Source organism: Clinocottus analis, unplaced genomic scaffold (genome assembly GCF_023055335.1).
Source record: "Clinocottus analis isolate CAN_PGR_092001 unplaced genomic scaffold, fCliAna1.0.p SCAF_14, whole genome shotgun sequence".
Lineage (NCBI taxonomy): Eukaryota > Metazoa > Chordata > Actinopteri > Perciformes > Cottidae > Clinocottus > Clinocottus analis.
In genome coordinates, this window is record NW_027175865.1 from 17,456,479 (window position 1) to 17,478,071 (window position 21,593).

Below are 21,593 nucleotides of genomic sequence, written 5' to 3' on the forward strand. Positions count from 1 at the left end.
CAATTGTAGCTCCAGACCTCGTTTTCTCTGTGTTTGAGTCGACGTAGGAACCGCAAATGAATTCCAATACTTGTGTTTATTGTGCGTCTTTGTTCAGCAAATTCTTCGGAAAAAAATGCATGTCTGAAAAATAAAAATCACTTTTAAAAGATATTTTGATGGTAACTATGAACATCCAGCATGATATGAGCCAGATTCCCCATAAAGCCTCCTTTTTCACGTCTGGCGAGAACATCAGGGGATGAGACGGATGTGATGAGGAGAGGAAGGAGCTGAGTCATCATGAGTCACCTCATGCATGAAGACAGTTTTTAAGAAACCTTCAACCTTTGTTGACCATCATAAAGGGAGCGCATCCCAAACCGTAGATAACGAGTCGTGTTTACCGCCAGGAATGTCTTGATAAAATAAGCAGAAATGCATCTCAGAGGTGAATTTTTATGTATTGGAATTTCTATGAGCTATTACAGTTATTATATTAACAAATAAATCAGTGATCGTGCTCGGTCTTGTAATAAATTTATGAGACCGAGACAAGACCTTCAAAAAGTGGTCTTTAGACGGGTCTGGAGCAGCAGCCTGGTACCGGTCTGCGGGTCCTTTGGCACTGAGCCGCACAGAAAGAATGAATGAAAAAAATGTCGGGGAAAAGAAATGTTACAGAAGATGTTTTATTTTGAAAAATGACCGGATACGTCCGTCGGAAAATATGTCAAGAGGTCACCTTACCCAAAAAAAACATTAAGCAGTGGACATTAAGGTTTACGTAACGGAGTAGACCGGTTATAAAGGTGTAAGCTAAGCAGTAGACTGGACTTAAAGGTGTACGTTAAGCAGTAGACTGGACTTAAAGGTGTAAGTTAAGCAGTAGACTGGACTTAAAGGTCTAAGTTAAGCAGTAGACTGGACTTAAAGGTGTAAGCTAAGCAGTATACTAGACTTAAAGGTGTAAGTTAAGCAGTACACTGGACTTAAGGGTGTAAGTTAAGCAGTAGACTGGACTTAAAGGTCTAAGTTAAGCAGTAGACTGGACTTAAAGGTGTAAGCTAAGCAGTAGACTGGACTTAAAGGTGTAAGTTAAGCAGTAGACTGGACTTAAAGGTGTAAGTTAAGCAGTGTACTGGACTTAAAGGTGTAAGTTAAGCAGTAGACTGGACTTAAAGGTGTAAGTTAAGCAGTAGACTGGACTTAAAGGTCTAAGTTAAGCAGTACACTGGACTTAAGGGTGTAAGTTAAGCAGTAGACTGGACTTAAAGGTGTAAGCTAAGCAGTATACTAGACTTAAAGGTGTAAGTTAAGCAGTACACTGGACTTAAGGGTGTAAGCTAAGCAGTAGACTGGACTTAAAGGTGTAAGTTAAGCAGTAGACTGGACTTAAAGGTGTAAGTTAAGCAGTAGACTGGACTTAAAGGTGTAAGTTAAGCAGTGTACTGGACTTAAAGGTGTAAGTTAAGCAGTAGACTGGACATAAAGTACACTCCTCTTTGTCTCCATCTCCCTGACCCGGCTCTTTGCCTCAGAGCTCCCACTAATTTGACGTAATGCTGAGTTGTATTTTTAAATACTTTATTATTGTCATTATGCCGTTCCTACCACATCGTGAAGGCCGGTCCGTACAAAAGTTGTCTGACACGAAACCGGCTTGTGGCGCTAGAAAAGGTCGGGGACCGCTGGACTAGAGGACTTGAGACTATGATGAGAGTCACAACACAAGAAAACTCCCCACACCGCCGCAGGAAGGTGGAGCCCTGTTCCTGTCCCAAAACATCCATCAAACCTTTGTCTTTCTGATTTATGATGCAATTTGCACGGAAAGCAAGAAAAAGGTGCAACATCGGGTTGGAACTGCGACCACATCCAAACTAACTTATTGGACAAGAAAGCCTGCCGTCCTTCTCTGCCATCACAGACCCAGAGGGGGCGATGGGTTCATCCCCACCAGCCCCGCCCGGAGCCCACTCCGCTGCCATGCGACCCTCCGTCCATCCCCTTCCTGCTGGAAATGAGCTGGCGTGCGTCTCCTCGGAATTAAAAAGAGCAGCCGAATCCAAAGCCGAGGGACCTTCTTTCAATTTAAGCATAACTGTAAGATTACTTTAATTGCGATCCAATCATGCAAAAAGCTGAGAAAAACATCGTTTTGGGCCCAATCTGTGGGCTGGAAAAAAAAAGCTGAATACAAAGCTGCTATTTGTGGCTGAAGCATCAATAGAGACGCTCAAAGTGCCTCTCGTGCTAAGTGGCATTTCATTTCATTTTTAATTTGGTCCGCCAGTCATCTTTTGTTCCTGCAGACCCGTCCGAAAGGGGATGCGTGGCTCACCGCGGCCTCGCGTCAGCGGGCGGCCGCCAATCGCTCGCCTTTTTTACCAGCGTGGTACCAATCAACACTCTCCTCCCACCCCGCCGAGAAGCAAGCGACTCCGAACGAGGCAGAAGGGGGACATGGTGCGATGGCAATATGGAGGGGGGAAAAAGAGAGCGAAGAAGAAGGAGGAGAAGAAGAAGAAGAAGGCGAGAGAGACAAAAATAGAGAATGAGAGAAAGCAGGAAGTCAGCTTCTCGTTGAGTCCTAAATTTACCCCGGTGCTGAGGCTCCCTGTCGTCTCCAACTCCTGCCTCCTCAAAAGAACTGAGTGCCAAAACACACACACACACACACACACACACACACACACACACACACACACACACACACACACACACAGGGTACAGTAAAATCTTGGATATTTCTGCAGCTTCCTAAACTGCCACCCGGATTACACTTGAATTTGAATATAAATATGATTTTGCGAGGATGTCGCTGGTGTAAGAATAGCTCCAGCTCTTAATATGTTTTTAAAATGATACCTTTGGAAGAGTCAAATTTCACCCCGGTGGATATTTATCTTCTTTCTTCTTCTTTTTTCGTCCAATAATAGTTTCTGTACTTTCACATATTTCTCTAATTTATCATACTGTGTCCTCGGTACCAAACCCCCCCTCCTCCTCCTCCTCTTCCTCTTCTTCACGAGGCTATTGATTCAAGCCGCCGCAGTGATAAATGCAATATTTGATCAAATGACCAAATGTTACAAATGAGAGTGTGAGTGGCCGACTGGGTCGGGCCGGGTCTTCAGGTGCGAAGAGGAAAAATAATTGTATGCAATGTGCGTCGATGTCGTGGCGTTCCAGCGCCGCGTATCGGATGATTTATACGTGCTTCTCTACAGCGTGTGAACAAAACAATACGGTGTCTAAACGCACGGCGCAGACAACTATGACACTCCACTACGGTGAACGAAGTTTGGCTTTCAAAGAAACAACATCACGACGTGGCTTGAAAAGGTCCAGAAGTACAGAAAACTTCAAAATAACACACACTTTGTGACGCACCGGTCTGCTGTTGACAGTGCTGTGGTTGTTCTCCCCGCCGCGTGAAGGTCATCTCGGTCCTCATCCTGTCCGAACACGTTTCCTCTGACATGATGAATTTAGATTGTGGTCGCTTGTAAAGTCGGGTGTGTCGCAGACAAACACTAAAGGGTGCGTTGTGCGTCGCTATCGGACGTCCTGGGAATGACAACTGCTTTACGATGTGCACTAAACGATCCTATTGAGACGGCCCGATGGCGACATACAATATCTGACAGACAACGTGTCGCTCGTCCACGCTGACGGATACGTTGTGCTCGGATTCAACTAAAAGGTTTCTGACGATCAAGCGTTTTATTGCAGCGATGCAATCTTTGCGCTTTCTGTCGTCATTCCGTTGCGGCTAAAAGATTTAACACTTTGAGTGGCTATTTTTCGAGGGCAAAACAGGTTTTTCTCCATTTGTCTGAGGAGCTGTCTGTGGTGCTGAAAGATGCACCTTGTAGGTGTGATTGTCCAAAAGACAGAAGTGCGTGCCTTAACACATCCACGTGCACGTGCATGAACATGCACTACCCTTAATGGTCCCATTGTGGGGGTTGAAAATACCTGTGTGGTTCTGTATCAATCTGAACCGTATTGGTTCTTTACACCTCGGTGGAGTATCCGAGGTGTTTCTTTTCTCTCTCTCTCTCTCTCTCTCTCTCTCTCTCTCTCTCTCTCTCCCTCTCTCTCTCTCTCCTCCGAATGTAATGGTTTGAATCTCCCGACAATTTTAGGCTGAATAGGAAGCGCTCAATAACGGCTCGCTGTCGGCATCGATGAATAAAAAGAGGAACAAATATGACTGGAAAAATACTGTAGATGAAAAAAAAGGAAAGAAAAATAATCGACATTCGTAAGACGGACTGAAAAGGCCTTCGACAGACCGGTAATGAGAAAGACAGAGAGAGGGGAAAAGAAACGGTGAAGTAGAGTGAAGTGAAGAAGTCGACACATCGGGAGCGAAACGGAGAGGCGGAGCTACTGCACCTAGAGGCAAAGCCAGCAGGCGAGGAAGAGATGGACGGAGTGAGGAGGCGCTCAAAAGGCGCGATGAGGACGGCTGGGGGGGGGGGGGGGGGGAGCAGGAGGGGCCGGAGCAGGAGGGGCAGGAGCAGGAGGCCCCGGAGCAGGAGGCCCCGGAGCAGGAGGCCCCGGAGCAGGAGGCCCCGGGACCCGGCGGCATTTGGTCAGTTCACGGAGCGTTGCAGCCCACAAAAACAATGTTGAGGCAATCAGAGCTAATTGCGCACTAACGGCTCCCTTTCCACTCGCCTTCTGTAATTGACTGCCGCCATCTGCGCACACACACACACACACACACACACACACACACACACACACACACACAAACACACTCGAATGCAACCCACATACACACACGGCTCCCATTCTCACAGAGCAAAGCGTCAGAGTTACACGCTGAAAATAACATGTACAGGTCTAGAAATTGGGAAAATAACGTCTTATATATCAGCCAAGAAGAGGATCAACGGGGTCTCCCGGTCACTCGTGGAGGGGCATTTAGGGTTTACACTGGTTTGAACCTCCTGCGTTGACTTCTGCGCTCACAGCAGAGCGCTTGAGACAACAAGATGTTGTTGCTGATGGATCTCCTCGCCACACTTCCACCTTCTCCTTCACCTTCTCCTCCTCTCTCTTCACCTGAAGCCGAGTCGTTCTCCTTTCTCTTCACCTTCATCTTCTCCTTCTCCTACTCCTCCTCACCTACTCTTCCTCCTTCCACGTTCTCCTTCTTCTTTCACATTATCCTTCTCCTTCACCTTTCTCTTCACCTGAAGCCGATTTCTTCACCTGAAGCCGATTCCTTCACCTTCTCCTTCCTCTCCTTATTCATCTCATCCCTCTCCTCCTTCTCCTCCTTTCTCCTTCTCCTCCTCCTTTCTCCTTCTCCTTCTCCTTCTCCTCCTCCTCCTTCCTCCTCCTCCGTCTCCTCACCTGAAGCCGGTCCGTTCTCCGTGAGCAGCTCGTCGTGGCGTCCTCTCTCCTCGTGGTCCCGGCGGGTTCTTCGTCATCGCGCGTGAACCCCGTTGCCGTGGGCGAGGAGGTGAAAACGGCAGGCAAAGAGCTTTAAGTGCAGCGGTTGCCGTGGAGACCACCTCAACCCCGGGGTTCCTCCTCGTTTCGTTCATCTTCCAGGATTATTTTCGACATCTGCGGGGAAACCGCACACACGAACACGGTGGTGAGAGAACAGCATGACAGTCGTCGCTCACCTGCTTGTTTACGCTGCGGCAGCAGATCCTGTCGTCCACGCCGCCGTCTGGGTTCCTGCTCCCAGAGCCGCAGTGAAAACATGATTTTTCAGAACAGGTCGAGCATTAGTCTTTCCTTTGTGTGTGTGTGTGTGTGTTTTTTTTTGCACAACCGTTTCACAACAATGGGAGGCTTTGTTTTTGCTCGGCAACACCTGAGCTCCATCCACAACCTGCAGCCGCTTCTCTTGTTCCACTTGTTCTGGTGTTCTTCCACTTGTTCAGCGGCAAATCTGTGTGTGTGTGTGTGTGTGTGTGTGTGTGTGTGTGTGTGTGTGCACCTGGTCCTCGGGTGTAACAGCAGCGGAGGTTTTTAAACCCGGCCGCGGGGTTCAGGACGCGACTCCCATCAAACTGAAAGGGTTTCCCTCCTCTGGAGAAGCGCTCTGCCGGCCGGTCCGGGCTCTTCATCCAGCGTTCACTCTCGCTGTTCGTCATAAATCTTCCGCCCGAAAAAACATATCAAATGTCAGTCTCCCCCCCCACCCCACTGGAGATGTGTGTGTTTTCTTTCTCGCGGCGCTGACCCTCCTGGGTTTTGATTCACTGGTGCCGGGGCTGATGGGTAAATTGAGCATCTGGGATTGGTTGAGGCCAGACAGGCGTGTTACATAACAGAGTTGAAGGAGGTGGGCGAGTGTGTGCTGGTGTCCCACGCAAACTTTCCTCTCATCTGTTTCAGGAGAAGCGCCTTTTGCACTTTTCCGTTACTTTTCTAACCTCGTCCACGGACGCGTGACGGTTTTCGGGTGGGGAGGAGGGCCAGCCGGCCGGGGTTTTGAACTAGCAACCCGGCGGCCGCTGGGAGGGGGCATTACCCTCCGTGGCATGCGGGTCCAGACCTCTTGGCAGGGCGTTCTGACGGAAAGCAAACACATGTAACCGGTGGGAGTCGGCCCATCTGTCTCTGTCTCCGGCTCCAGGCTCGCAACACACACACACACACACACACACACACAAATCCTCAGGAAAGTGAGACATGGGCCCGCGTTGGCAGTGACAAACGAACTGCGCGGCGAGGGAAAACCAGTGAGAAGATGAAGTGACCAATAGATCAGACAGCCGAGACGATCCCTCTCTTACTCTCTCTCCTCCGTTCCGCTCGCTCGCCCCAACGGGGGCCAGGTGGAAACTTTTAAAGGCTCAGTTAACTCACTTGAGGGTCGGGGTTCGGGGTTACATGCCTGTATTGTCATGTATCTGTTACTCATATCCATTTCTCCTTTACTGAATTGGGATTTAGATATTTTTCTTACAGCAAAAACTAATTTCAAAGCTTTTATGTGCAATGATATAATTATTATGAACACTAATGGGATGAAACTTTGTTTGTAATAAATAAATAAAATATCTGAAGTCCTGAAACACGAAAGATACAGATGTTATCTTGAGACAGTGAATAAGGAGTGGATGTAGTCGCCCTGACCTCACCGATTGATTTCTGCACCGACGTTTTGAAGCCTCGAGTTTGGGACATCGACCGTCGCCATCTTGTTTTTTTTTGCAACCAGAAGTAACACAAGAAGGTGGAGCTGAGTCCAACTGAAAGTTCTAGTTTCTCAGCAAACAAAAAAGGTTAAAGGTTTAAGGATAAAACACAAACAACTTCCAGACGCTGTGGTAGAGACCTGTCAATCACCTTGTAGCCCCGCCCCTAAAGCAACGCCTGCTTCATGGTCTGTTTGACTCTAACAGACCATAATGCACTAAATGAACATCATGCTGTATAGAAGAAGACTAGAGACTGAGACATAAACTCATGTTTACAATGTTTACTGAGGGAATACATCAAGAGAGAAGTAGAGTCACTTATATAGACTTCTATACAACCAGAGGAGTCGCCCCCTGGTGGTCAGGAGAGAGAATGCAGCTTTTACACATGAAGCATAGACTTCTATACAACCAGAGGAGTCGCCCCCTGGTGGTCAGGAGAGAGAATGCAGCTTTAACACATGAAGCATAGACTTCTATACAACCAGAGGAGTCGCCCCCTGGTGGTCAGGAGAGAGAATGCAGCTTTAACACATGAAGCATAGACTTCTATACAACCAGAGGAGTCGCCCCCTGGTGGTCAGGAGAGAGGATGCATTGAAAATGAAGACTTGCGCTGTTAACTGTGATCTTTGATCAAAGAGCTGAGTGACGGTTCACCTCTTTTAGTCGTGAATCACCTCCATGCTTAAAGCACTCCAACAGGAAGTCATCTCAGATCAATACAAAAAACGCGGCGACATCTTTTTTTCTGACGGATTGCCTCCACAGAATCATCAGGACACACTCTGACACGCGTTCATAGGTCCATGTGTTTATAAAGCAGCTCCAATGTCTCTGAATCAATACTGAGAGCCACTAATGAACTTCCAAGCGGCAAAAGGATAATCACTGCGTCGTTGATTTATCTCGCTGTCTGCCTTCCTTTCCCTTATTCCTTATGGTGATGAGGCTGTGTGTGTGTGTGTGTGTGTGTGTGTGTGTGTGTGTGTGTGTGCGTGTGTGTGTGTGTGTGACAGAGTGAGAGAGTGACGAGGAAAGAAAGCGGGACATAAAAAAAGAGGGACGGATGGTGAAGAAAAGACAGCGACAGGTTTCACCTACAGCGGCTTCGTTACCATCTGTCAGAGGCCTGGTTGCCAATGGCAATGTGGAAGGGAGTTAGAGAGCATCAGCATCTTTTCTCTCTCTCTCTCTCTCTCTCTCTCTCTCTCTCTCTCTCTCTCTCCGTCTGAGCGAGAGCAGTTAAACTCATCAGCATGTCTGTCATCGCTCCGGCCTCGCCGTCTGCAGACGCTGACACAGTGCAGACAAGAAAAGTCCATTATCGCTTCCCTCAGCGTGACTATTTATCTCGCTCGCCATCTCGGCCTGTCACTTGCAAACCCACCCACTCGCCTGCTACCACACACACACACACACACACACACACACACACACACACACAAGCCAACTAGCACTGTGATGGGCAAAACATTGCATCACTTGTCTTTCTGTCTGTCAGGGAGAAATGCTGACACCCAACTCCCCCCCCCCCCCCAAAAAAAGGGGGTTTCTGGGAAAAGAAATCTCCAGCGTCGAGTTGAAACCGACTGCAGAGCTGCCGCCATGTGTTCTTTGCACGAGACATTGAACCCCAAACCGCCCCAGCGGGGACACTCGGAGACCAACGGCCGAGTCAGAGAGACGCTGGAGCTTCTCTGGACGCAGATGAAAAGAAAACGGTAAGAAAGTGCACAGCGAGGGGTTAAAGGACAAGTTTGGCTTTTTGTTCAGGGTTCATACACATTTGGACCAATTCTATGACTTGTAACCCAATTTTCATGACTTTTAATCATATTTCCATGAGCAGACATTTTGTGAAACGTGTGTGTAAACAGTAAAAAGTGATGAAATGTCGTATTTAAACTAACAATGAGGATTCAAAGCATACAGTAAACCTTAAATGACTCAAATGAATGAGAGACAATAGTTTGATTAAAAGAATAAACTTGTATATAGATGCCTGTTTGTATGCTGCTGATATTTTGAGCCTCTTTCTTTTAAAAGCATATTTATTATTTTAAACTCAGCGTCAATGAACGTCATGAACACATGAATATAACACATTCACAGGACTTTTACTACACTTTGGGGAGTTTTATTTTGTTCAAGAACTTTTTAAAGCCTGTAAATAACCAGTTTAAGGTGCTATGACTTGAATGAAATGAATGAAATGAAAAGTACTTTGTTAATCTCCAAGGAGAAATTTTTTAAAACTTGTCCAGGTTCACCATGACGTCAGAGCCCTGTTTGTTGTTTACTTTCAGAGGTTGCGATGACAAGATTGCTGTTAATCTGTGTTCATCCGGGTCAGCATGCAGTCTGAGCACGCAGCAAGCATCGCTCCATGAAGAGGAACAAAGATCCATTTTAATAACCGTGCTTTTAAAACACACGAATGTAGAAAAAATAACAATCGCTTCCAGCCAACAGAAAGGTCAAGGTCACTGAAGGTCAGCCGGTCCTCCCTCGTGCTCCACGACGATTGAATGCAACAATAATTAATCAAATAGCTGTCAAAGTTAAACGAGCCAATAATATAAGTGTGTGTGTGTGTAAAAAGTTTGCTGAACGCTGCCTCCGTGGTTCTGACCATAAAGTGTCAGTCCGTGTCTTATATAACGGCGTTTCTGTCGCCCAGTTCTTGAAGCGCGTGCCAAGATGATTTCACAGCATGCTAACTCTCGTGAAACCCTAAATCTGTTCTCTCTTTTTTCCTGTTTATGTTCAGGTCAAACATGGATTTCATTCCTCAGCTTCAGGGCTCTGGTGGGCGTCCTCTTCCTCTTCCTCTTCCTCGTTTCTTTCCTGCTTCTTTGTTTTTGTCTCCACACAGAACTCAGAGGTTTCTCCTTCAGAGCATTGCACCAAACGTTGGACTGTTTCCTCATGAAAGACTTCACCTCGTGAACCGAGCGGCCGACTTGTAAATGAGCCGCTTCTGTCATTTCCCTCTGGTGGCGATGCAGATGTCAATGGGCCAACCTTCAGACCTTGAAACAAAAATGTGCAGCTTTGTACTTTTAAAGGCTATATGAATACCTTTGAAATAAATAAATAATAAACGAAAAGGCAGCTCGGGTCCATCTCTGTCCTTTCAGCTTGTCCCTGGACGGTTTGGACTTTTCACTATCGATCGATCGGAGCGAAGCGCTGTCCTGCTGCGACCCTCATTTCAACTACACAACTCTCTTTTCACGGCAAAGACAGCCCAGTTTAGCTGCTGTCATCTCTTCAAACAACCACCCGCTCTCTGCACCACCAGCACTACCAGCATCACCACCAGCACCAACAGCAGCACCAGCACCACCAGCACCACCACCAGCAGCACCAGCACCACCAGCAGCACCAGCAGCAGCACCACTACCAGCACTACCACCAGCACCACCAGCACTACCAGCACCACCACCAGCAGCAGCAGCACCACCAGCACCACCAGCTGCACCACCACCAGCAGCAGCACCAGCAGCAGCAGCACCACCAGCAGCAGCAGCAGCACCACAAGCACACCCAGCAGCACCACCACCACCACCACCAGCAGCACCACAAGCACACCCAGCAGCAGCACCACCACCAGCACTACCAGCAGCACCACCAGCACACCCACCACCAGCAGCAGCAGCAGCAGCAGCAGCAGCAGCAGCACCAGCGCGGTCGTGTCTAGGTGGAAGTGTTGACTGGTCAGGCAGAACGAGGTGCTGGGAAAAAAAAGTAGAACCCCATCAACGCTGCGAGGACCTCTCGGCTTTCAAGCCTCTCTAGCACGCTGACAGAAAGCTTTAAGCAGCTCCTTAAAGAGCAGAGTGTATCTTCTGAAGCGGAGATGGAGACTCACACACACACACACACACACACACACACATACACACAGACACACACACACACACACAGTCTGTCACGAGTCCAAAAGCACAGCGATGTACTACAGAGGCAGATGTAGCATCGCCGGTGTAAGAGAGAGAGAGAGAGAGAGAGAGAAGAGAGAGAGAGAGAGAGAGAGAGAGAGAGAGAGAGAGAGAGAGAGACAGAGAGAGAGAGAGAGAGGAAATTGGAAGTCTTGAGACAGCAGGAAGTAGGAAACTAACTGAAACTAACAAGCAGAAGGATATTTTGGTGAATCTTTCCGCAGTGAAGCGGCCGTGGGCGCGATGCAGCTGAGGCGATGCTGCGATGGTGAATTAGGTGTCTCGTAAAAAAAGGGGGCGGATTGATGCCGAAAATATTGATACGACAGATTCCTACGTCTCGTTTAGAACGATAGAAAAAAAACAGCGTGGGTTTCTCTCTCCTGCAGACATCTGTACTTGAACACAAGACGTGGACGTCGTCTCCGTGACATCACTCAGTGTTTTGACAGTCGCCATGTTGGCCTTTGGCGACCCGTGATCGGAGGTGACCATATTTGCAGTGCGGAGCAGTGACGTGGAGACGCCGTGTACGTCTCCGTTAGCGGTAGAGACCTGTCAATCAATCACCTGTTAGCCTCCGTTTATGGTCCACTGTACTCTTTATGGGACAATAATTTACTACATGAGCATCACGCTGTATTGAAGAAGACTTGAAACTAGAGATTGAGACATAAACTCATGTTTACTGTTGTTTAGATATGTACACTTTTTGTCATTTACCTTTAAGAAGTGTGCTGTGTTTTAAGACGCATGTGATGAAGTTGTTAACCATGGACAGCAACATGGAGGTACATAAAGTGTCATTCTCATTGATTGGCTGTGTGTTACTTTGTATTGGATCAAACACATTGTTGCAGAATCGAATCTGATGCTTTGGAATAAATATCTGAGAAAGAGTTGTTTTCAGACTAGAAGATGAGACGTGTCTCTGCTGTGGCCTCCAGGGAAGCTTCGTTCAATGCCGACGAGGCCTCGCTAGACTATAAAGAGATAGTTTCTTTGGCGGAGGACCGTCCTCTTTGGCTCCCGGTCTAAAATAAGAAACTCCTGTAAATCTTCTGCGGTGAATTTCAGAGCAGGAATAAACCCCCCGGAGGTCTCGCCGCTGTGCCGTCTCCGCAATCTAGGCAGACGACTCACCCCATGTTGTGTTCCTCAACCAACATTTACTCCCGTATTTATCTACACTGCCAGACCCAGCTGCAGACCGCTGATTGGTTTTGCTTTGAGTAATGAGCTCAATCGACAGAAAGTACAATTTAATTAGGAGCCGCGAACGGCGACGCCGAGATGGAAGATACTGGGAGAGGACGGGGACGGCGATTAATGGAACGACGCCTTCCCAGTGTTCCATCACTGCAATCTGATTTATTAATTACCCATGGCGGCTGTTTTTTCTTTTTTTATCACGCGCGTCATGCAAATTGGCAGAAGAGACACGGGCACGCTTACAAGCTCACAAAGGAAGGCGGGACAATCTGAATGAGCGCCTCCAAAAAGACAGAATGATTGATAGTTCAGTTCAATCAAACGAAACATGGTCGACCATCCAATACACCCATGATTGGATTTATTTATTCATTTACTTTTTTTCCCCCGGTTGGAGAGGTCAAGGTTTGGTCAAGCGATAAAATGCAGCCGTCTTTCTGCCGCCGTTGCACCGAGGCGGTGATGTCACAGCCGGGGAGACAGTCAGAGGGAAATAAAAAATGAAAATCCCACTTTATTATCCAGCTGCTGGGTGCCACCGGCAGGGATTAGGACCAGATTACGCTCGAGTGCTCCGTGCGTCCTCTGCGGCGTTTCGGTATTTCCTCCAACACAATTACTCAGATAGGCAGGCGCAGAGGAAAGGAGCTTCACTTTTCCTGCTGCCTTTTGCTGTATGGCGGTGTGGTGGTAAAGAGAGGCGGGGCTACAGAAGACCTACACACTGAGACGTGCTCTCCTCGTGGGCAACAGTGTTGAAGCCCTGGTGTCGGTTGTTTTGTCCGCTGTGAAGCGAAGCGGCGACAGGTCGGGGCAGAACTGTGGCTGCTTCTTATTTTCGTGGCTCTTTAAAGAGCCGGTGCTCAAATGACAAAATGTTTGGTGAGATTGTGTTTTGCCGCAATTATTCTTATTGTATTTTTTGGGGGGTATTTTACAAGAGCCAGAGGAGGAACTGCTTGGCACACACAGAGAATGACTCACCGCCGCCGCGCCGCTGGTGGGTGGCAAAATGTGTTCATGATTCTTTCAGTTGAAATGTTTCAAATGTGCAAGTGGCGAGTGTGCACGCCCTCCATTCGGCCCTGCGTTTATACGACTGCGGATGAGCGAGCCGCCACCTGCTCCAGCAGCTACACTGTAGTAAACCGGTCTGGTGTGAGCAAAGGAGATCAGTGCATCTGCTACTTTACTTGATGTGTGCAGTGACAGACCGCAGACACGCACTGAATGAAAAGCTGCTGGCAGGTTTGAAAAAGGAAAAGAGAAAACGTGAGTAAATGATCCAAACTCACCGGAACAGAGCATTTGGGAAAGCAGTATTAAGTGATGAAAAATCATATTTTGTTTGCAGAGAAATTGCTACTATACTGTATGTTATGTGTTGTTACTTTTTAAAATCCAAACAAACCACTTCAGACATACATCTGAACCACCACACAACACTTGTTTATAAGTCACTTTTAAAAAAGGTAGCTTGCTAAATATTCCCGTTATTCCTTTCTTCCAAAACACCGGTGAAGAATAATAAGAGCAAATGCTAGAAGAGACCAATCCACTTAACTCAGTGAAACAGGAGAGCAGGAGATAGCAATGAGGATGTGGGCGTGGCTCGTTAAGGCTACAGTTCCTCATTTTAATAAACTTAACCTTGTGTCATATTTGCTCCAGTTGTATCCTGACAGTAGCGCATGAGGCAGTTAATCTGTAATCTGCCTCCTTTCAGTGCTCCTAAAGGTATCTGCAAGACTCCTCTGCAACCAGAGGAAAACCACCAATCAGAGAAGAGAAGTCTGTAACACAGCTGTCAATCAAATCTCGTAACGCTGGTGAACTCCGATCAAAGTGTCAAACTCGGCGGCACCGATCAGATATTAATCTAGATTCTGTTACTGCCTTTTTTCTGTCCTCCAATGTCTTCAGAAATCTTAATCGTTGAGGCGTGAAATGAGAAAGATCGTGACCCGGCCGCCATGTTGAGAAACAGTCGAAAACCAAAGACGAGCCCCGCCCACCGGCTGGAGCAAACGTGCTCATTATGAAGCAGAACCATGAAAACTTCTGAAAGTGTTTGAGGCCAGAAATATTGGCACTATTAACATTTGATCAGCTGTTTTAACGAGCTGACTGTCAGCCGCACGACGATCTCCACTCTGATTGTTTTTTTTTGTGTTTTTGCGGATGCCGTGAAATCTTGCAAATGCCATTTTGGAGCACTGAAAAAGAAGCTAGAAGAACCAGATTTAATTTTTCACAGATTATCTGTCTCATGTATTACTATCAGGATATAGTGACAGTTATACCATGTATTACTTTTAAGTTTATTTAAGTTACCAAGTTGAGCTTTAAACAGTAAAACCTTGTGCAGGTAAAACCCTTCACAATTTTCGCTCTAACACACACCTTACTTTCACAATGGCGCTCTCTCTCCCTCCACTCCGGTGCAAAAGACCTTGATGTCTCTTTGAGGTTTTGCCACGGCACATTTGCACAGCAAATCTAGCGTGTCATGCCCGTGCCAGCGTTGCCAAGTCCTCATCATTCATTGAGATGACTCACAAAGCGAGGCCGAAACACACAAATGACTCCACCGTCGAATACCCCCGGAGAGAAAACCTGTCTTCGTATTAGAGGAAGAAAAGGATCGGCTTCACACCGAGTGGCCTCTTGACCGTTTTGACGATCAAGCAGGTGGATCAAAAAGTGGCCTTGTGGCTCGAGTACGACAGACGTATTTTTTGTGTCTTTTAATTGCCGTCCTTTGTGTCCACTTAATTCTGCTGAAAAGAAAACTCCTAATTCCAAATTCCTTGTTAGCGCCGCTTTCTCAGAGCAAAAAAATAATAATATATCATCAACCTCATTGAGCACTCCCTCGTATTCCCCCCCGAGGTGACGGGATTTCACTTGAGTTCACGGCACAAAAAGAGGCGGAAGTCATATTTACAGCGATCAAACAGGGTGGCAAACCGATCCCCGAGGCGCGCCCGCCCACTCGCGTACAACATCTGAACCTCTGTGGCGGCTAACGCAGCATGTGGTCCGAGGGCTGGATGAGAAAATGGTGGATGAGAAAATGGTGGAACGCACGCATTCGTAATCCTGTTACTCGGCCGCGTTTGAAACCGGTCCCGGTGGCGGAGCGGCACCGGCTCAGGGGCATTGGCAAATGAAACCGTCCGCACGGCGAACAGCCAAATGAACACGGGGAGCTAAGTAAGAGAGCGGCAGTTCATTTATGAACTGTATTAGGATTTATGAGGCAATGAAGTGTAAAAGGTGCTTCATTGCCCTCCCACTGAGTCAGTCCGCCAAGACGGAAAGCAGAGGTGACTCTCCGGGTCGATCCACTCCTGTTTTCTTTCAACCGCTCTAATGGCAGCAAACTGGCCTGATGAATAATATTCTAAAGTCAATTTTAAAAACTTCTTTCTTTTGGGTTTTCTCTCCTTTTTAGTCAGGGAAGATCAATTTCTTTACTTTTTGTTTTCCAATCTGTCCGTGAAGAAGGTACCCTCGTGCTAACACGGAAGTTGCGTTAGCCAAAGTGTTATCCGTCATCTGAAGGCCGGTATTTTTTACAGAACTAATGGCAATCATCTCTGCAGCAGACTAGAAGGAACATTTGAGTTCAGGTTTCAAGAGATTTCTTGTATCTGGTTTGTTTATTGTAGGCTAATTGTCTAATTTTGTAAAATTGCATTGTTCTTATATAGCGTTAAGTCATAATGGCCTCTGCAAAAAACATGAATTTGCTTTGTTTGTGTTGGATTCAATGTTGACACACACACACACACACACACACACACACACACACACACACACACACACATGCACGTCTCTGTAAGTGTCCAAATGTATTAAAAAAACATGGATCTAATCAGAAAAGTAACATGTTTTAAATCAAACGAAATATTCTGCATCAATCCACATTTGTAAGACTGAAGCTTTTCAAAAGCAAAATATAAAAAGTTAAAAAAAATACTCTCCCACTTGCTGGTCTCTTAGGTTAACAGACATTTGAAGCTTCATTCAAAAACCTGGATAGAAGCTTCACATGTATTAACAATTTATTTTCGGGAACAGACCTGCAGGCTGGGTCTGAGCCACGGATCCAAGGCTTTGTACACGCCGAGTGGACGGTGATGAAATATTACCTGTGAATTGGATCAGAATCACAGGCTCCATCTTTTTAGATGTCTTATTATATTAAAACATTTACAACCTTCAATGTGAAATCTTAACATGAACTGGTCCTTTTACACACGGCTGACGCACTTCTCACAGAGAACTGTCTGATACGCTGCAGGTCTAGAAAAGCCCCATTAACATGCTGCACTGTGACTCCTGTTGAGCCAATCCTGAAGCCGACCAGGTGTGGAAAGAGGGAGACTGGTCCTGATCTCCAGACGCCATGTCAAGCAGAAGGAATAAGTCGATTGTGTGTGTGTGTGTGTGTGTGCATGCATGCGTGCGTGCCGTGGGACTGAGATGTGAAGAGTGGTTTTGCTGGTTCAGTGCATCCTGGTTGAGATCAAAATCATCTCAAACTTGTGTAAATGAGGTCTCCATGGAGGGTAATGGAGAAAAAAAGCCAGCTTGGTGGTTTGTGGTCCACTGTGTGTGCGTACATGTACCAGATGGTTCTGAAAATGACCTCATCTCTCTCAACTATACACATTTTATCACTGACTATTATTTTGCTCTGCGATTTTGCGTCGCATTTTCATATTTGGACTTCATTCGGAGGCAATACACACTCATGAAGTGCGTTTTGCCTAAAAAGACAACTGCAGATTTAGTTTGAGGTTTGAATTTATTTGACCTGGGAAAATCTTACTCTGCTTCTTATTGGCTTATGATATTCTCACCCTGACCAATCCCAATCCCATGCCTACCCTAACATGACCAATGCAGCCGCCGGAGGCACTAAATACTAGAACTATGAAACTTAGCGGCCTGGGCTCGTGTTTATCCGCCTGCCAGATGGGAAATTTATATTTAAAAAAAAGAGAAGATGGGGAACTTAGTGAATTAATGCATTCCTTAGTGTGTGACAGAAAGGTAACGGTGCGTACATCGACCAGGATGCATTGGTAGACCTTCAAACCTGACTGCCTAAGAAAAATCCAATGTTGCCAGCCCCCTTGTTGAAGTTAAAGTGGTTCTGGAAACAGCAGGAAATAGAAAACGTCTTGTTGTTACTCACGATGAACAGGTGTGTGTTGGTTTCTCGTCCTCCTGCGCCGTCGCCCTCTGGACTTCCTCCCCAGTGAGGAGGATTTCATTAGCACCCAGTGAGAGGTGCACAGCCAAAAGAGCGGCGCCCGACACAACACTCGCACCGCGGAGGAGAAACACAACGCCTGCTTTGCCGCCGCCCCCCCCCCCCCCTCGCTCCCCACATGATGGACGGCGACTATCGTTTACCGGGGTTATGAAGCGACGGCTCGCGTGCAGCCCCGACACTTTTGATCGTCAAACGACATCTAATTACGGGGCCGCCTAATGTTGGGTTTCTCCGAGGTCACGCCGCCGCTGCTCGCCGTGCTGAGAACGCCGCGTGGAACCACGGCGAGGAGCCGCTCGCTCATTAAGAGACACTGAATCTGAGCGGCGCAGAGAGAGTGAGAACAAAATCTAATTATCGGCCTCTCCTCACCCGCCCCTCTGAGACATCAATACTCCATTAAAGCAGCTCCCCCCGGGGCGCGGTGCAGGCAAACTCTGACTTCTACATGTGTGTAGTGCGCATTTACACACATACACACACACACACACGTTTGCAATGCACACAAGTCTCTTATAACTGTGTGTCATGCAGTGCTTAAAGTGGGTAAGAATAAGTGGCAGCACTCCCCATAATCACATGTTGCCGTGTATCCGCTGCTACCAGCGATCTCTTGCTATGTATTTCTATTTATTATTTATTTAGGCGCATAATACTGTGTCGGTTGTGATTAAATTGGTGTACCATTACACTGGGGCAACGCGTCTTCTATAGTGGCCCAACTGAAGCATTATATGGGCTGATGGTGGTGCTAAGTGTGAATAGTTTAAGTGCTTTCCTGTGTTATCTGCGTCCTAAAGTCTAACTCTAAAGTACATTATTAGAGGGTGCGTTCAGTACTGTGCCGTGTTAGCCGTTCGTTCAGGTTTTAGGAGCAGTGTCCCAGTCGGGTGAACCAGGTCCAAGAGACCAAATCTGAATTTCTTCTGAATAAGAGGAACTTGGCGTCTCCTCCCCGGAGACAATTTGAAGGGTTTTGACATAAAACTATGCAGTTGCCCGTGATGTTGGAGCGTTTTTATTACTGTCGACAACGCCCTCAAAAAAGCTGGAAGACAAAACGTGCTGTGGTTGAATAATCATTTTAATTACGTGCACATATCACGGCCTTCGTCTGATTGTGAAATTCTTCTGGAAATATGAAATCGTGTTCTGCGTTGTGTCCATGAATTACTAAACCTTTTCATCCCCCGTGCCGCGCGCCGCCTCGTCCAGATGCTCTATTGTTTGGTTTTTTTAGGATAGTGGTGCTGTGCCTGTTAGGAATCGCCATGATGAATCACCCGGAGACCCGGAGCGAGCGAGGGCACAACGGCGTGCCGGCAGCTTGTGGGAAGTCAAATATATATCAAATGTAGAAGCGTTAGCCCCTTTGAGCGCTGGTTTTATTACATTTACTGCAATTCAAAACAATGTGACACTTCTGAATAATATGATTAAAACCGTCCTATTTTTGGACGCAGTGTTTGGAACAAGCACTCTGTGAAATGACTTTGATTCACATGGTTTTCTTACTGGGTGTCTGAACTGTCGTGGCCTTGAGGCTCAAACACTACAGAAGCTTTTTCATTCAGATTCGGGTCTTCGGGGATTCTGCTCTCTCAAGGAAATGAATGTTTTTGGTGTCAGCGACTTCACCGTTGCAGGTTGACGCGGAACAGCAGCTCACCGTGAATCTACCCTTGCCACTAATTTTGAGGAAGAGAACGCCGCCGCCTCCTTGAAGTGCGCTCGGCGGCGTCTCGACAATCATCATCGTCACTCTCTGGACGTGATTTAACGGACAGCTATACGTCTCCGGGAGGCTCGGCGCTGTTGTCTTTGTGTGCCGTGAACCTGCTGACATGTAGCGGATGCGACAGTCGCCGCCGCCGCCGGCTTTGATGCGATTATCTTTGATCTCAAAATAACTTGTCCATGAAAGCTAAATCCTGGCGGTTTCTTCTATAATAAGGCTCCTCCTGGCCTCGTGGCTTAAACTGCTCAACAAGCACGATGTCTCCTCTACACTTCAGTCGAGCTCTAATCCCACGCTGGAGATTTGGTGACAGTTTGTTTCTTTTTGACCGCATTGCTGTAGTAACCAAAACAGATGGCATCTCCAGGGTTCAAAGCCCAAAAGTTGGTTCTTGACCTTGGAAGCGGATCTTAACTCGAGGGGGTCGGCGATGCTGCTGAAGATCCCCCCTCCTCCTCTTCCTCCTCATCCTCCTCCTCCTCCTCCTCCTCCTCCTCCTCTTTTATGAGTTCCAGAGGAAGTTCTTCTCTTCACTGTTTCACAAAGCAGAACACACAACTTTAGTTGATTTGGCTTCAAAATATTGATATTTTTTAAACATTAACTAAAAACCCATCTAAGTCTTTTATGCAGCGTTTTCAATATTTTGTGGTTTTATTATTTTTGGATTATTCTATCTATTTTTTCTCAATGTTGTTTCATCCACATTTTTACTGTTTATCATTTTGAATTTACTGGTTGTAAATTGTGTGTAAAACACTTGTAAGTGTATTTGAAATGTTCTCAAGGTGAATTATAAATAGAGTTTGATTGTTAGTGAGGAAGAAAGAGAGAAAAGGAAGCGCTGCAGGTAAAAGAAGTCATGCGTTTTTTACGGCTGTAAAAAAAAAGGGTCTTTATCAAATTACACTACATTTAATTTCATTTAGCTGACGCTTTTATCCAAAGTGACTAACAATAAGTGCATTCAAACGTGAGCACAAACTCAGAACAACAAGAATCAGGAAAGTACAATTTCTCCAAGAAAGTTGAACTACAAAGTGCTGCGTGTGAGAGACATTGAAGCGCTAGTGCTGCTACTGCGCCTCCTCATTCAAGATGGAGTCCAAAAAGATGTGTTATTAACATTAAAAGTGTTATACACGGGATTGAACATTTCTATTGTTTCTCTACGGCTCTAAACATGAGGTTGGCTGAGCCGGCGGCTTGTAGCTAACGGTGCTAACAATGCTAATAATGCTAAAAGTGCTGACAGAACCAGCATCCTTTAGGGGGAGTCGGGGGTCGGGAGCTATACGCTTCTGTGACGACGAGATCAGCTGCAACAACACCAGGAGACGAGTGCAGGGTGACGGGAAGGAGCGAGCCGGTTGTGCACGCTCACGTGCACTGAAAGGGAACGCATGGCCTATACGACTCTGTTATCAGCGGCGGGGGGAGCGACTTCACGGTGTGAATCTCGATCCACTCCCATGTCTTTCATCTCACAGCGGCGCTTCCAGGTTCAGAGGCTGCACAGGAGCTGAAGTGCATCTTAAGATAAACTTCCAACCCGACACTTATTGTTCTACCTCAGGCACCGCGTCAGCCTTTAACGGCTGGTGTTGAACTTCTGCAGAAAGGATGGAAACCGGCTGGGTCGGAGTCTGTATTTCTCTCCCACTCAGCACTCAAGTGGAACTACAGTAGGTGGGCGTTTTTTGAAACTTTTTTTTTTTCCATTTCTGTCTCTCCGGCAAAGAGACGGAGTGAGAGAGACCGAGCGGGAGACAGGGAGACGTATGGAGGGCGGTGGGCTCGGCGAGGCAGGTGAGAGGGAGGGAGGGTGATGACTCTGTGCTGGAGAAGCCGCGTGGGGGAGAGGGAAGGTTTGCGTAGGGAGGATAGATCACATGCATTTCCATTAGTGTGTGTAATGGTGCTTAAAGGCTGCGTCCGGGTGCTGTTGACCGTGATGACAGTGGGAGTTGCATTAAACAGTCCCTGTCAGGGAGCGCTGGTCATATGCTGGGGCTGGCCTATCCAAGAGAAACTCACACACACACACACACACACACACACACACACACACACACAACTCCCCTACAACAGGTCCAACCGACCGAAGCCTTAGTTCATGCTTTCAGATGGGGTGTGTGCTCAGCTCGAGACCCGCGAGGTGATGATGACGCGCGGTCATCGCCTCTGATGGGTGTGCAAACTCGCACACGGATAATGAACTGCTTTTTCACATCACCGCCCCA

General features: G+C 47.1%; 1 protein-coding gene across 1 annotated transcript in view; it reads right to left on the minus strand.

Annotated features, from left to right (window-relative positions):
* Positions 1 to 5,419: 5,419 nt before the first annotated feature.
* Positions 5,420 to 21,593, minus strand: part of khdrbs1b (KH domain containing, RNA binding, signal transduction associated 1b) — a 48,773-nt gene continuing 32,599 nt past the window's right edge. Inside the window, exon 11 of the transcript XR_011077454.1 lies at positions 5,420 to 5,571. The gene's annotated coding sequence lies outside the window, so the exon portion shown is untranslated. The remainder of the gene's footprint in view (positions 5,572 to 21,593) is intronic.